Here is a 17213-nt window from a genome sequence, read left to right on the forward strand (position 1 = left end):
AATGTACCCTTAGGGTGTCCTGGATAGAAAGGAGACCAAACAGCATCATCTGTGAAGTCATTATTTTAGTTATTTAGGAGATATGATGAACAACTAGGCAGGTGATGACCTTCCTGGTCCTAGAAGTGTTTTGATGCCGCCATGGCAACCAGGGAACACAGTTTCTTTTCTTCTTTTCTCCTTCCTTCCTTCCTTCCTTCATTCCTTTCTTTTTCTTCTCCTTCTCCTCCTCCTCCTTCTCCTTCTTCTTTCTTCTTCTTCTTCTTCTTCTTCTTCTTCTTCTTCTTCTTCTTCTTCTTCTTCTTCTTCTGCTGCTGCTTCTTCTTCTTCTTCTTCTTCTTCTTCTTCTTCTTCTTCTTCTTCTTCTTCCTCTCCCTCTCCTTCTCCTTCTCCTCCTTCTTCTTCTTTCTTCTTCTTTTTAGACATTGTCTCTCTGTGTAGTCCTGGCTGTCCTAGAACTCACTATGTAGAACAGGCTAGCCTCAAACTCAAAGATCTGCCTGCCTCTACCTCCTGAGTGCTGGGATTAAAGACTGGTGCCACCACGCCTGGGGTTGGCCCCTTCTTCCTCTCCCTCCAACCTTCTTCTTTCCTTACCCCTTTCTCTCCCCACTCCCCTTCTCCTCCCACCATTCATACCCTTCTGTTCCTCCCTTCCTCTTTCCTCCCCATCCCCTTCTCCTTTCTTTCCTATTTTTTTCTTCAGTATTACGGATTAAATCCAGGGTCTTACACATGCTAGACAAGTGTTCTACCTCTGTGCTACATCCCCAGCCATGGGTTTAGTATTTGAGTGAGTGTTGAATTAAAAAATTAAATTAAAAAAAAAAAAACCTTGAAAGCCTCATCCAAGCTAGTGTTCATTCATTCATCCACACTTTCATTTCTTCACTCAGACAGACATGTATGGAAAGCACATCCCTGTGCTGGGGATAAAGTTGTCGGATACCTACATAGAGACCGTCAATGCCTGGGGATCTTGCCACTTCAAGAGCTGTCTAGCCAAGTCATCAAATAACTGCAAGAAACAGAGTGTGAAGCTGTTTGTCTCTTGCAGTGCACCAAGTCATGTGGAGAAGGCTCCTGGCACCGACAGGTGATGTGTGTAGCCGAGGACCAAAGCGAGGTGCACAGTGCACATTGTGACTCGGACCAGCGGCCTCCAGACCAGGAGAGCTGCAGCCTGCAGCCCTGCAAGTATGTGTGGATCACAGGAGAATGGTCTGAGGTACTGTCCTGGGGCATCTGTGATGCTTTCAGTATAGCAGCAGCAGGGTGACAGGGCAGGGAACCTGCCCTCCAGGTCTACGTCTGAGGATCATGTGTTCTCACCCAATGCCAAGTTCTCTGCCTTCTGCCTTCTGCGAATCACCTTGATTTCCTTTTAATACAGATAAAGGAGAAATATTATAGGGGCTGGAAATTCATAGGATGCCTTCAGGTGCCAGCAGGAAGTTATGCATAAGAATGTATCTTGGGGCTGGGGAGAAAGCTAAGTGAGTAAAAGTGTTTGCAGAGCAAGCATGAGGACTCAAGTTCAAATCCCAGGAACCCAGATAGACGCTGGACCAAATACATATCTAATGGACCTCAAGCCTCTTTTCTCCTGATAGGCTCCTGAGGGTAATGCCTACATAGACACTTTTAGTTATTAATAAGCCAGTATCAACAATAGCACAATTACCTCATCTTCAAACCTCACAGGATTTCAAAGTGCTAAAAGGTCTAAAACTTCACAATTGTTGCGATTGCCCAAAAGAACAGAGATTCAAAGTGAAAGCACCTTGGTTCGCAGTAGAGGTGATAATGATGGTAGATAACATATGTGTTCACATGGAATCTCCTCATACAGGCCAGAAAGTTCACCCTGAATGACATGAATGTTTGCCTCTAGATATATTTACTGTGTTGAACTACACCTTCACTCAAATTGGTCCAAAAAGTCTTTCCTAGCCATGTCTCCCCATCCTGTCCTCTACAGCACTGATTTTCATCCTCTGAGGGGGCATTTGTCAATGTCAGGAGACATGCCTGTGCTGTGGGATGTTCAAGTATGCCAAATGTGTTGCTCTGGTTGGTTAAAATAAAACACTGGTTGGCCAGTAGCCAGGCAGGAAGATAGGTGGGACAAGTAGAGAAGAGAATTCTGGGAAGCAAAAGGCTAAGGCAGGGAGACACTGCCAGCCGCCACCATGACAAGAAAGATGTAAGGTACTGGTAAGCCATGAGCCATGTGGCAAAGTATAGATTAATAGAAATGGGCTAAATATGAGAGTAAGAGCTAGACAATGGTAGGCCTGAGCTAATGGCTGAGAAGTTTAAATAATATAAGTGTCTGTGTGTTTATTTTATAAGTGGGTTGTTGGACTAACAGGGCTTGGCGGGGGCTGGAGAGAAGGTCTCCAACTATAAATGGTCTCCAACATGGGGCACAAGTTTCCACCTAAAACCTGAGAAAAAAGATTGTAAAACGGAGCTAAAAACAGCTTCCTAGTTGTCTCTCTCAAGTTAGCGGTAGCCTGCCGGTTTGAGCTACTATGACAGGTTCCCGGCATGTGCGTCTGACCTGCAGTATGGTGGGAATGAGGGATCTACAAACAGCACTTTACTCTGCTGTGTGGTGGATTTAGCCTTTGCTAGTTAAAAAAAAAAAAAAAAAAAAAGTTTCTGGGGCTTGGGGATTTAGCTCAAGGACAAGGCTCTGGGTTCAATCCTCAGCTCTAAAAAAAAGTTTTCTGGGTTATGCGCTGCTTTGATAGAACTGCTTCTGATAGTTGATGGTACACATGGCTCCAGACCCAGAGCTGGCAGTAAACTGTACCACTGCCACTTTGGGAAGCTGAGGTGGGCGGAGCCAGCAGCCACAGCAGCGTTTCAGTCTTACAAAGCTGGATATTACACAGAGAATCTGGTTTATGTTGTCTTTGGGATTTTTAACTACAGAAAAAGATTTGATCATAAAAGCTGTTGAGTTAAACAAATTTGTAAATTTTAAAGGTACCTTGACTTCAAAATTTGGATATAAGGATATGTTGCTTTGGAAAAGAGTCTCTGCTTTTGTTTCCACAGAAAGCCAGAGGCTGTGGATTTGTTCTAGATTAAGATACATCAGGTTTGTTCAGCCAAGACCACCTGAAAGGTCTCTGATGACACCATGGCCCAGATGATCCAACATCCAGAATGGTTTCAAGGCAACTGGCTCAGAGGTTTACACTCAAGGACTACTCCATAATCCTAAAATTTCCTTTGTGTCCCCATAAGATACAGCGCCCCCCTCCAGCAGGAAGTAGTAAGAGAAACTACGCCCAAATTCCCAAAATTATCAAGCTGGCTTTGGAGATGGAATTGGCTCACTCCTTCTCTAAACCCAGGCATATTGCTAAAAGAAAAGGTTAAGAGATTCTTATGTCCCAAATCAGAAGAGCCCTCTGGTGTGGGACAGAGAAAAACCAATATTTTTATTTAAATCAGGTTGATTATAAATGTGATCTCTTTCTAAAGAAGAAAAGGGGATATGATATAGATATAATAGGATAGATAAAAGGATAGATTAAGGAACTTACTTCTAAAGAGCAACAACTTGTTTTAGATGTCTTACATTGGTATAGATTTTAGTCTCTTGATACAAACTTAAAGTTAATTTTGTTATACTGTATATATGGTTGAAGACTAGATAGTTATAATTTCCTCAGTTATGATAAAAGATAAGTTAGATATAAAACCTTAGACTCACAAATATAAGACAGATAGGATATCTTCTTTAATATTGTAACTGTAATTCTTGCTTGATCATTGTTTTGTTATCTGTAATTTTACTATATAAAAGTTAAAACCTTGCTTTTGGAAAAAAAGAAAAGGGGAAGTGCTGTGGGATGTTCAAGTATATCAAATGTATTGCTCTGATTGGTTAAAATAAAACACTGATTGGCCAGTAGCGAGGCAGGAAGATAGGTGGGACAAGCAGAGAAGAGAATTCTGGGAAGTAAAAGGCTGAGGCAAGGAGACACTGCCAGCCGCCACCATGACAAGAAAGATGTAAGATACTGGTAAGCCACAAGCCATGTGGCAAAGTATAGATTAATAGAAATGGGCTAAATATAAGAGTAAGAGCTAGACAATGGTAGGCCTTAGCTAATGGCTGAGCAGTTTAAATAATATAAGTGTCTGTGTGTTTATTTTATAAGTGGGTTGTTGGACTAATAGGGCTTGGTGGGGGCTGGAGAGAAAGTCTCCAACTACAATGCCTGGTCATCACAGATAGGACAGGGGGTACTTCTGATATCTGGCAGGTGAAGGCCAGGGTCATTAAAAAGTGATGCACCATGCACTGGACATGCCTACAGCACACACTTACATATCTGAAGTCCAGAGTTCCAAGGTAAAGAACTCTTCTCTGCCGTGTCCCACATGTCTCCAGATGGCATGAAGAGCCTTTAAACTGTGAAGGGGGTAGGAGGACTGGGGAGACAGCTTAGTGGATGAAATGCCTACAGTGTAAACATGAGAAGCAAAATTCAGATCCCCAGCTCTCGTGTAAAAAAACAGGCATGCCAACACACATCTGCATTTCCAGAGCTTGTGGGCAGCGACAAGAAGCTCTCCATGGATCCCACTGGCTGTCTAGTCTATGTTTCAATGAGAAACATTTCAAAAACGATGGTGGACAGTGATAGGAAAAACATCCAGCATTGAACTTTGGCAGCCACATATGTACCCATGATCTCTCTCTCTCTCTCTCTCTCTCTCTCTCTCTCTCTCTCTCTCTCTCTCTCTCACACACACACACACACACACACACACACACACACACACACACACACACAGATAGAACATTACAATATACATTTACACAATTGCCAGCCAGGAACAGGTGAGTCCAGAGGAGTGTTCAGAAAATTCACTGACTAGCTTGGCACAAAATCTTCCAACTATTCAGATCCCACCAAGGGAAAGTTGGGTAGGATTTCTGGACACACCCCCTCTCTTTGTGCGTCTGTTCCTCATCAGGCATGGCCTCTAACTTCCGGCTATTGCAAGAGCCCCAGCTCCCCTGGCTCTCGGCATGGGGAGAGCTCTCCCTTGTACCCTCCTTCTGTCCCTCCACAGGTCTCTTCATCTCTGTACCTGTCCAGCCTTCTGCCTCCCAGCAGACTCTTCTTCTTGGCTCTGATTCCTGCTTATCTGGCTGTAGTTACTATGTTTCCCACTCAGCCAAAACTGGCATCCCCTTCGTGGTCAACCTCTTCTATGGGTTTTATTATACTGACAGGCTTTTTTTTTAAGATTTATTTTTTATTTATTATGTATACAGAATAGGTTGCCAGATCTCATGACAGATGGTTGTGAGCCACCATGTGGGTGCTGGGAATTGAACTCAGGACCTCTGGAAGAGCAGTCGGTGCTCTTAACCTCTGAGCCATCTCTCCAGCCTGCTAACAAGCTTTCTGTCTTTCTGAGAGCTGTGTTGCGTCTGTAGCTTCAATGCAAGCTCAACCATCAAGAGTTGAGAGGAAGAATTTCTTTGTGTGCATGTGTGTACATGTTTACAAACACACATTGTTTAAGAGTGTGTGGTAGAGGCTGGAGGACAGCCTTGAGGGTTATTCCTCTGGCACTGTCCACCTTTTTTTTTTTAAACCCTTTTGGTCGCCAGGTCTTTCACTACACTAGAAGTCATCAAGGAGACGAGGCTGGCTGGCCAGCAAACCCCATGAATTCACCCAATTTCCTCCACAGTGCTAGGATTACATGTGCATGCCACCACCTCTTGCTTCTTCTGTGTGGGTTCTGGGAATTAAACTCAAGTCCTTTTAATGACACAGCAAGCATTTGACTCACTGAATTATCTCCTCAGCCCTAAAAGAACATCTTTTGGAACATGGTTTTCCACACTTCCATAGATTTTCAAGTATGTTACAGACTGAAAGCAATCCCATGTATGTCTATAGCAAAGGGTTGGAAACAGGTTTGGACACGAACACAAGGACCACAGGACCAGGGTCTGCAAGGGCATAGGCAGGGAGAGGCTGGCCCCAGAACTCCTTCTAGAAACTGTGCTTGAAGATGCTACAGTCACTGCAAGGTATTCCTTCACTTTGGGACCTTTGCTTCTGGAGAGTTCTCTGTGTTATTCTCAGCATTCACACCTCCTAAGTGTGCAAGGCCTAGAACAAACATGTGAAGAGCGGCTGTAAGGAAAACGTGCATCTCTAGCGTGCCTGAAATACAGTCCTGGTAGGCACGGGGGTCTTTATGTTGCTTTGTTTCTACATTCTAGTTAGAAAAGGAAACTTTACCTGTGAAGAGCTGTACACGTAGCTCCACACCATTTGGAGTCTACTTACCATGCAGCTGCCACTCATACACTTCAAAACCCTGGCTTCACAGGGCTGGAGAAGCCATCAGTTGTTTCAAAGGGCTGCCGTCAACTGACCCAGTTGTTTTGGAGGCTCTTCAAGGTTGTAAAGGCTTCTGGCCCTGTCTGTGGCCCAGGTTAATCAGCATATGTGTGTCTCCTAAGATGTCCAAATAGCTGGCAGGCTGCCTTTGCTTTTGGTGTCTAAGGGCTCAGGTCTCAGCATCTGCCTTCTCCAGCATACAGCCTTGAGGAAGTCGGTACAGACAGAGGCCATAAAGGCATGAGACCATACCCTTTAGAACACCCACAGCTCAGCTAGGCAGAGCTTCTCAGCATGTCTCCACACTGAGACACTGCGGTAGTCCGAAGCCTCCTGGCCAGAAGTCAGCTGGGTCCTCCAGCATGTGAGCAGGAACAGTCAAAGAAGGAAGAAATGAGGACGGCACGTTTCCAGCTCTCCAGCTGGGAGGGAGGGCTCAGGGATGCTCAGCATGGCTCTGGCCATCTTTCTTCTATCTCGTTGCTAGGATGCCTTCCAGGCCAGCCCAGAAAGGTTAAAGGAAAAGGAAATGGAGTAGCTTAAAGCCACAGGGCATGAGACACAGGCAGACATGGTGACTGTCAGTTATCCTCAGGGATTAATGAAAATTGGACCCTCACCCTGGAAAAATCCATGGCATACATGCGACATGCTATTTCCAGGAGCTCCTCTCGTGCCCTACAGTCTAGGAAGGGGTCAGAAGACTGACTCCACTGTGCATTTGTGCAGTGCCTTTACAAAGAATGGTGTTCAGTCGCAACGCTGCCTAGAAGTGTCATCCAAGTGACGTGAGTTGTGACTTCATTCTATTTTATTATTTCTATTAGCATATGTTAATTATAAATTTAAAATGGGCCTCATTATGATAATTTCATCCCAGTATCCTCTCTCGTCCTCTCCTAGTCCCACTGATCCCCTTATCTTCCCTACTAGTCCTCCATGTGTGTGTGTGTGTGTGTGTGTGTGTGTGTGTGTGATTATAGTTTCACTAGAGTTGCTTAGAAAAGCATGGGTGAGAAGTTATTTACAGATATAAATGGTGGGCTACCCCACTGAACAAAATGTTTCTCTCTCTCCCAGCAACCATTAATTTCCTACAGATCCTCAGAGAGGGGTGGGACTCATGAGCTCCTCCTCCATAGCCAGATGTTGACAGATTCAATCTTTTTCTTTAAATAATTTATTTTAACTTTATTTTATATGCATTGGTGTGAAGGTGTCAGATCCTGGAGAACCTAATTTACACACAGTTGTGAGCTGCCATGTGGGTGCTGGGAATTGAACCTGGGTCCTCTGGAAGAGCAGCCAGTGCTCTTAACCATTGAGCCATCTCTCCAGCCCCGACTGGCTCAATCTTATTTAGCTCTAATACAAATCAACACAGCTACTGTGCATTCAAGAGTGCTTCAGCCATGCCGTGCCCAGAAGGTTCCAGCATTCCATGGAACTCTACCTCATCCTCTGGCTCTTACATTCCTTCTGTTCTGCCCTCATCTGCAATCTTCCCTGAACCTTGGAAGGGGTAATAGGATGTCTTCTTTATGGCTGAGCACCCAACGGTCTCTTATTTTCAGCACTTGACCAGTTATGAGTCTAATTACTGTTGCCTACCCAAAAAGAAGCATCTCTCCCCAGAGCTGAGGACGGCACTAAACTGAGAACATAGATGCAATTATTTAGGAGGCAATTGATGAGCACGCCCTGGCCACCAGTGCCCAAGTGGTAGTGTATAAGTAAAACTGCTGTTGACAGTTCTCCCCACCCGTAACCTGCACAGCACGTCCCTCCACTGTGAAAATAGGGAGGAAGCTTCCAGCTCTGTTCCTGTAGGTCCTGCAGCCAAAATGTATGGTGTCTTCAGTCAGTGGGGTCTTACCATCCAGTTGTGGTGGGCAACCAACCACAGCGGCCATTGCCTGTATTATTTGGGGCCTCTTGAAAATCTCCCTGACCAACAGCTCACTGGGAGGTAGCCCACCCATCCCTGAGCTTTTCATTTTTGTAGTTCATAGGGTCAGCTTGTCTCCTCTACTCAGGATTCTGTTTTGAAAGCTTTTTATTTTAAGGGTTTCTTTTTAATTAGATTACCAGGTTCCTTGTACCTTTTTCACATAGCCATAGTTTTCATTGCCCATCTCCCCTCTACTCACCCTTGTCTCTTGGAGCATTCCACCCCAGGATGCTTCCTTCTGCTTCCTGCATTCTATTACCCTCCCCTGTCCCACTCTTGACACCATGTCCCCGCCCATGGTCCCTTTCTAGTTTCCTGGCTTCTACACATACTCACTCCCACAGGAACTCACATATGTAAAAATTAGCAGCTAGGACCTGCATGTGAAAGACGACATGCAATATTTGTCTTTTTAAGTTTGGATTACCTCACTTAATAGAATGTTTTCCAATTCCATCCATTTTCCTGAAGAATTAATAATTTCATGTTTATTAATGGCTGGATAAAATTCCATTGTAAATGTTTACTATATTTTCTTAAAGATTTTATTTTTCATTTTTAAGTATGTGTATATGTATGAGTCTATGGGGGACTGTTCACCTGTGTGTAGCTCTCTCTCAATGAGACCAAAAGTGGGTGTCAGATACGCTGGAGGTGGAGTTACAGATGGTTGTGAGCTGCCTGGTGTGGGTGTTGAGAATCAAGCTCAGATCCTCTGCAAGAGCCCTGCATGAATCTATCCTTCCAGCTCTGCCCCACATCTTCATTATCCATCATTCAGTTGACAGACAACTAAACTGATTCCATTCCTACCTATTGTGACTAGAATAGCAATAAACATAGGCATGCAAGTCTCTGGGTGATAGGGCAGAGTCCTCTGGGTGACAGGATAGAGCCCTCTGGGTGACAGGATAGAGTCCTGGGTGTCCTTCCACAGCAGCATGTCTGGGCCATGTGGCAGTTCTTGCTTTGCTTTTTGGGGAAATGTCTACACTGATTTCCATAGCAGCTGCATAGTTTACTCTCCCATAGTAAGTAAGGTGTTTCCGTTCTCTACACCCTTGCCAGCATTTGCTGCTAATTGGTTACATTACAGTAAGAAGTTTGACATGGAGAGAGGAAATCTCAAAAACTTTTAATACACATCTCTCTGGTGGAAAATGATACTGAACACTTTTTAAATCTTTACTAGCTATTAATATATTTTTTTTTATTTTGAGAATTCTCTGTTCAGATCCAGAGCCCATTTTCTTTTAACTTTTATTGATTCTTTGTGGATTTCACCTCATGCACTCAGATCCCACTTATCTCTCTCCTCGAATCTGCCCTCTGCCCTGGCAACCCCCTCCCCCACCAATCAAAAACAAATTTAAAAAGAAAAAACAAAACAAAACAAAACAAAAACAAAACAAAAAACAAAATCAAACAAAAAATCTTGCTGTGGAAGCTGTAATGTGGTCCGTTGAGTCACACAGTTTACCCTTTAGTTTATTCACCTTGACTTGCAAATGTTCATGAGTCATTGGTCTGTCTGGAGGCCTCTGGTTTCTGCTACACTACTGATAATGGGCCCTCGCTGGGGCTCTTCTTGGATATCCTGTTGCTGTCCTGTGTTATGGAGATCCTGCCTATTTTGAATCTGTAGGTTCGTTCCCTTCACATGCTCCAACAGTTCATAGATTCTCTGGATGCTGGGGTGGGCCAACTCATAGCCCTGGTTCTGGGCCTGGGTGGAAAGCTGGGTTGGTCAGCCTGCCAGCTTTTCCTCATTGTCACTACCAAGGTAAGCTCTCCAGCACAGCCTCAACTAGCTCACCCAATGCAGACTACAGTAAGGAGCAGGGCCAATTCTGCATTCATATCACCAGGGCCAGAACTGTTTTGCCCAGACAAGATGCATGACCCTCTCTTCTGATTGCTGTAGGAGGAATACAAGGCGGGCAGGGGTCAGCTCTCCTGCCCTCATGTCCTCAGGGCTGGCTCACTTGTGTGCCCCCCCCCACACACACACACAACAGGGTCAGCTGTAGTGTGCTGCCCAGGCAAGGTACAGGGCCTGCTCTCCTGTGTGCTGCAGCTGGTGAGGGTCAGAGTTAGTTCTCTCACTCTTGTGACCCTGGGGCCAGCTCGCTCACCTGCAGATGGTAATGGGTTAGGGAGGGAGGACATCTTTCTCTTACCCATGCCACCACGTGGCAGATGAGGAAGAGCTGGGTCAACTGTCCTGCTCTCACACCCTCAGGGTCTGCTCACCTACATCCCTGACCATAGGGTCGGCTCTAGTGTGCTGCCTATGGGAGGTGCGAGTCTGTAGTGAGGGGTGGGGTTATTTTTCCTGAGTGCGTGTGGGAGAGGCACGTTGTCCCCTAAGAGGTAGGGCCAGCTCGCCTGCTGCAGTATCCAGTGAGGAGCAGGGCCAGCCATCCTAGGGGCAGTGAAGGGTGGGGCTGGCTCAGCTACAGCATATGCTAACATGGGACATAGACATCACCATAGATCCCAGCTGCAGCAAGACCACAAACCCAGATATGACCCTCTGGCCCTGGTGGCAGCACAGGTCACCCATATTATCATGGCCCCGGCACCAGCATGGTTCCAAGTGGCTGACTAGACCCCAGCATCCACAGAGCCCTCGGTAGCAACAGGAGCCACAGTTACCACCCCAGACCCTGACCACGGCAGGCCCATGGACGCAGACATGGTCCTAGGTGGCAGCCCATGACAGAACATCTCCATGGATCCAGGTGGCAGTGCTGGCCACCCAGACCAGCTTAGCTCTACAGAGTCCATTTTTGAATTGGTTGTTTGATTTTGTTTGTTTGTTTAATTTTTTGAATTCTTCATATAGTCTTTATAACCATCCTCTACCAGATGTATAGTTGGTAAAGATTTTCTTCCCACTTCACAGGCTGTCTCTTAATCCAATTAACTGTTTTCTTTGCTGTTCAGTGTTTTAATTTCATGAGGTCTCATTGTTAGACTTATTTTCTGAGTGACTGGATTCATGGTCAGAAAGTCTTTATCTAAGTCTATACCTGGGAGTGTTTTTTCTAAATTTTTCTCTATTAATTGCAGTTTGGGGTCTTACATTTAATGTCTGTGATATTTGGAGTTGGTTTTGTGTGAAGTGAATGGTGGGCGTCTAGTTTCATCCATCTAACCTACTGCAATCCTGTTTTCCCAATGCCATCTTTGGAGCAGGCTGCTGTCTTGCAAGTGTGTATTTTTGGCATCTTTATCAAAGATCTGGTGGTTGTAGCTGTGTGAATTCTATGTAGATCCTATATTTCAGCTGTTCTCAACCAGTGGGTCATGACCCCCTTGTGGTCATGTTATCAGATATTCTGAATATCAGATATTTACATTATAATTCATAATAGTTGCAAAATTACAGTTACGATGCGGCAATGAAAATAACCTTATGGTTGGGGATCACCACAATATGAAGAACTGTATTAAAGGGCCACAGCATTAGGAAGGTTGAGAACCAACGCTGTAATCTATTTGACTGATCCAGGTGGGTCTCTTTCCATGCCAGCACAATTCTGGTCTTATTAATGTGGCCCTCCAGCCTAACTTGAAGTCGGACATGATGATGCCTCCAGCATTATCCTTTTTTCTAAAGATTGCTTTGGCTCATTGGTGCTTCCATGTGAATTTTGGAATGACATTGGAATTTTGATGGGGCCTGCACCGACTCTGTAGATTGCTTTCAGTGGGGTGGCTATTTTCACACTATTAACCCAATCCATAAGAGATCTTTCCATCTTCTGGCATCCTCCTCTATTTACTCCTTCCGTACTTTCAAGTTCCATCGTGGAGATCTTTTGCTGCCTTGTTTAGGTTTATTTCAGAGTTGGTTGGGTTTCTGTTTGTTTGTTTTTTGTTTTTGTGTTTGTTTTTGTTGGCCCTCGCCAATGAGATTGTTTTCTTGCTTTCTTTTTGCACGTGTGGCATTGGTAGACAGGAAGGCCACCGATTTTTATATGTTAATCATGTATCCTGCAGGTTTGCTGGATGTGTTTATCAGCCACAAGAGTTTTCAGGAGGAATCTCTGGAGATTCTCTTTAATGTATAGAATCATATTGTCTACGAATAGGGATGGTTTTACTTCTTCTTTTCCTGTTTATCTCTCTTTCATCTTGTCAGTCTAACCCACCAGCATTCTACTGAGTGCAGAGATGGACAACCTCCTCTTTTTCCTCATCTTGGAGGAAATGCTCTGAGTTTCTCTGCTGAGTATGTTTGGCTGCAGGTTTGTTGTGTATAACTTTCACTGTGTGGGAGTGTGTTCCCTCAACTCACAGCTTTTAGCATGAATGGATGTTGGATTGATGTCAATGGCTTTTTCTACATCTACTGAGGTCACGTGGCTTCTGTCTTTGAGTCTATTTATATGATGTATTGCATTTATGGATCTGCATATGTTAAACCATCTCTGCGTCTCTGGAATGAAGCCAAGGCAATCATGACAAGTGATAACTTTTGATGTGTTCAAGAACTCGGTTTGCACATATTTTATTAATTTCTGTGTCTGTTTACATCTGGGCTGTTGGTCTGTCATTTTCTTCTTGTTGTTGCTGTGTCTTTTGCCATATATTTACAAGGAAAGACTCACATGATGACGTGATTTAGAAAGAAAGCAGAAAGGTGACTTGGTGACTGAAATACATAGCGAAGGAGAGAAGAGAGGAGGAAACTGGGGGAAAGGTCCACAAGCTGAGCACCGTAGAGAGCAGGAGACTGAATGGGAGGACTCTGAAGTCTCCTGGGAAAGTATTTACATTGCACTCTGAGAATGCCACTCACAGGCTGGCCGAGGGGCCCTGATCCTCTCCACACTCAGTGGGTTACTGGCATGGTCTTAGAGGTTGAGAAAGGGGGAGTTTGATGGCATATGGATATCTCAGTCCCTCTCTGGGAGCCCCAGACAAAGAAGGATTTTGAGATGCCTGCCTGGGGAAGCCCCAGTTTGGGGAGTTCCTGATAGAGCCTGCTGTGGCCTGAGATGAAGGCTTCAGCAGACAAATAAATGGAGCATTCTGTAGCTTCCACAGGAGGGCAAACTTGGTGTGGAGGGTGGGGCTTTCTGTGGCTGCCACAGGAAACCTCTGGAACATCCCCTCTTGACCCCTCTCTTCTCAGTGCTCAGTGACCTGTGGAAAGGGCTACAGGCAGAGGCTGGTCTCCTGCAGTGAGGTTTATACTGGCAAGAAGAACTATGAATACAGCTACCAAACCACGGTGAACTGCCCAGGCACACAGCCGCCATGCGTCCATCCCTGCTACCCGAGGGACTGTCCTGTCTCAGCCACCTGGAGAGTTGGTAACTGGGGCAGTGTAAGTAGGAGGCTGGGTTGTCAGCTCTGAAATCTCAAACCTTCTCTGACCCCCTCCTGCCTGCCTGCAGCTTGGCCTGGCTGATGGGAGGAGAATGGGCAATCTAAATATTTTACTTACTTACTTACTTACTTACTTACTTAATTAGTTCACAGAAGAGGGCACCAGATCTCATTACAGATGGTTGTGAGCCACCATGTGGGTGCTGGGAATTGAACTCAGAACCTTTGGAAGAGCAGTCAGCGCTCTTAACCTCTGAGCCATCTCTCCAGCCCCCAGAATGGGAATCTAAATCCAAACAGATGAGGCTCACTTTGCCTCATCCCAGGAAAATACAAGTTGTCCAGTTTTGTGCCTCGGTTTCTTCATTTATAAAATGGATTTCTATGAAGATGATTTGAGTTAATGTATAAAAAGCAGTTAGATTACTGTGGTCAATTTTAAGTTACATTTTGCTATTTCCTATGGTCTTTACCACCCTTTTTTTGAGTTAGCCTTTAGAATCTGGCCTCTCCTAAGAGTTGCCCGGGAAACATTTTGGCTGCTCCCCTTGTGGAGGATTCCACACTCTAGTCTGCCTGTGCAGGAAGAACTCTGTTTGCTCAGGACACCAAACAGAATATTCCAAATTAAGTGTGTTTGGCAAAATCACAGTCTTCTGGCTTTGGGCTACGAAGCTCTCAGGGGAAAGTGTGTGATGTGATGAAAGCCATTAGGATCTGAACCCCAACTTCACAAGGACCTTGAACAAATTCCTTCCTATCTGAGCCCAGATCTTCCATCTGTAAAAAAAAAAAAAAGCAGTGACGGTGCTGTCTCACAGGGTTATCATGCAGCTTAAATGGGGGAAAGTGGTGCATAACTACATACAGGGACACATGTGTCCAAAGGTTTTATATAGAATGTGTGTTTACATATACATGGTATGTACATATATATAAAATGCTTCAGTGTGTATATGTGAAGCTTAACATGACAGCTAGTCATGGTAAGAAATCAATAAATGACGGCTGTTTGTCACACAGCCCCAGGCCTCCAAGCTCTGTGCCATGACACTCACACCTCCCGGGCTCAAGAGCCACCCACTGACTCCTCTTTGCCTTCCAGTGCTCAGTGTCCTGTGGTGTGGGAGTCATGCACAGATCTGTGCAGTGTTGAACCAACAAAGACCAACCCAGCCACTTGTGTCCCTCGGATCTCAAGCCAGAAGAACACAAAACCTGCCACAACGTTCACAATTGTAAGTTGCTCGACTGACGCCTTCTTTGTCTGAAGAGCAAAGCGTCTTTGTTTGTCTATTTGTCTGTCCTCTTTAGAAATGTGGTAATTCTCTGTGTGGTTGTGTGGCGGATTCATGGCAGTGTGTGTGTGTGTGTGGGGGGGGGGGTGCCAGCACTTTCCTGCTCAAATTTTTGGAGGCCAGAGATTGATCTCAAGTGCCCTTCCTCTCCACCTTCCTGTTGAGACAAAGTTGCTCACTCAACCTAGAGCTCACTGATCGACCAGGCTTCTTGCTGATGGATCTTCATTGTCCTCCTGTCTCTACCTCCCCAGTTCTGAGATTCCACAACGCACATTCACAGCCAGCTTTTTTGTGTGAGTTCTGGGGCATCAAACTCAAGTCTTCGTGTTTGCCTGGTGAGCAACTCTACTGACTGGACTACCTCTGTCTCCTTGTCTCTCTTCTCCCCCACCAACCTCCCTCTTTCTTTAATCTACCCCTTGGCCACTTCGTGCAGACAGTGTGATGTTTTCTGTTGGTAGATACCGAACATCTGAGATGACTGCACCCATTTCTGTGATGTGTGTTTCCTAGGTGAGCTACCCCAGAACTGCAAGGAGGTAAAAAGAGTCAACAGTGCCAGTGTAGACGGAGAATACTTCCTGATTGTTAGAGGGAAGCCCCTAAAGGTGAGTGTTGAAGTCAGTCATTGTGTGCAGACTGTTCTCACGGTCACGTCTGCTCTCATCACTCCTCCTGAGTGTCTCTGTTGGAGTCTCCCTCACGAATCTTGTAGGTATTCTGTGCAGGGATGCATTCTGACTATCCCAAGGAGTATGTGATGCTGGCCCATGGTGACTCTGAGAATTTCTCCGAAGTTTACAGGCACAGGTAAGAAGCTCAGTCCCAGAAGAGCTTCAATGCCTGCACGTCCCTAGAAAAAAACGTTCTGGGGAAGTACATTCCTCCTCTCCACTCGGGGTCACAGGTCCCGTGAGCGGGTAGATATACAAGGGAGGTCACACAGGGTGACCACAGTCTAGCAGTGACAGCCCTGCCATATGCTTCACAGGTCAAGGATTTGTCCTTTATGTTCAGCGCTGACTTCCACTGCCTGGAGTGTGGCTGGCATAGATCGGGTCTCTGTCTGGTTTATTGAGTGAGGGAAGGAAAGAGATAAGTATTTGCTCATGGAAGTTTCACCAATGTGTGTTGGACCTTGGGGCAGCATCCTAGTAGACATAGTCTTGGGACCAGGACCTTGAGGATGTGAAGGGATTAGCCATCGGGTGTCTATAGAGGGAAAGGAACAGAGCAGGGAAAACGCTTCTGGGGGAGAAGGAACAGCAGCAAAGTCATTTGTAAGACACATCCCCCTCCAGATGGCTCTCCCCAGCACAGAGCACATGCACACATAGGCAGAAAACTAATTTTATCTGATTGTTGATTTATGGAAGGAAAATGGCTCCGGAATTCCCTTTCCTAACAAGCCTGCCCATGGCCTGATCTCATACTCTGGCCAGCACTCTCTTCCTGCTGAACACATTAATCATTAGAGCTGGCAAAGACAACTGAAATATCTAAACACGTTCTCTTGAATAGAGGAAGAACAGAAATAATGAAGAATTACATTTTTTCTTATTAACATTCCACCCATAATATTACCCTGGTTTCCTCTTGAGTTAGATTTAAGTGTGATTTGTACGGAGATTTTTTTTTTTTTCTGTCAGCTATATGGATTAGGGTTAGATGCACTAGTTCTGTGGTTTCTTTGTTGAGAAAAGTACCTCAGGTTTAGTTCATCAGGGTGCGGCTCCTGACCCTGTCTCCCGAGCAACCTTGCCTTTCAACCCTAGTCCACTGAGGACTATGGGCAATTAAGTTGCAGTTAAGTTGCTAAGGGAGGGAGACACATTTTCTTTAGTGGTGTGGCCATGGATAATTTGCCCTTTAAATAACCTCTTAGCCATATTCCTGTAAGTGAGTGTAATGAAACTTATGGGGTCACACACGCACAAGAGATACGAAAATAGGAAAGTACTTGGGAAGAAGAAGGAGTTGAGTAGGCATGAGGGAGGAACAAGGGAAGTAATGGGGTAAATATGGTCAAAAGATGTAATGTGTGCACATGTGTATGTGAAGGGGCCATAACCCACGATTATACATAATTAATATATGCTAATGGAAACTTTAAGAAGAAAAGACCGACCCCAGCGAAGAGCCACTAAAGTAACCAAGGATGTCTTTGCTTAAAAACGGGAGTCCCAGATTTCTTTCCCATGAAAGCAGAGTTTGCTGTGG

General features: G+C 45.2%; 1 long non-coding RNA gene across 1 annotated transcript; it reads left to right on the plus strand.

The window, feature by feature from the left end:
- The first annotated feature begins 899 nt into the window (after positions 1-899).
- On the plus strand, positions 900-15747 carry LOC118583513. The gene is made up of 5 exons (XR_004944950.1): positions 900-1228; positions 13496-13690; positions 14798-14930; positions 15507-15601; positions 15709-15747. It is a non-coding gene; the product is annotated as an uncharacterized LOC118583513 (long non-coding RNA).
- The last annotated feature ends 1466 nt before the right edge of the window (positions 15748-17213 follow it).

Source organism: Onychomys torridus, chromosome 5 (assembly GCF_903995425.1).
Source record: "Onychomys torridus chromosome 5, mOncTor1.1, whole genome shotgun sequence".
NCBI lineage: Eukaryota > Metazoa > Chordata > Mammalia > Rodentia > Cricetidae > Onychomys > Onychomys torridus.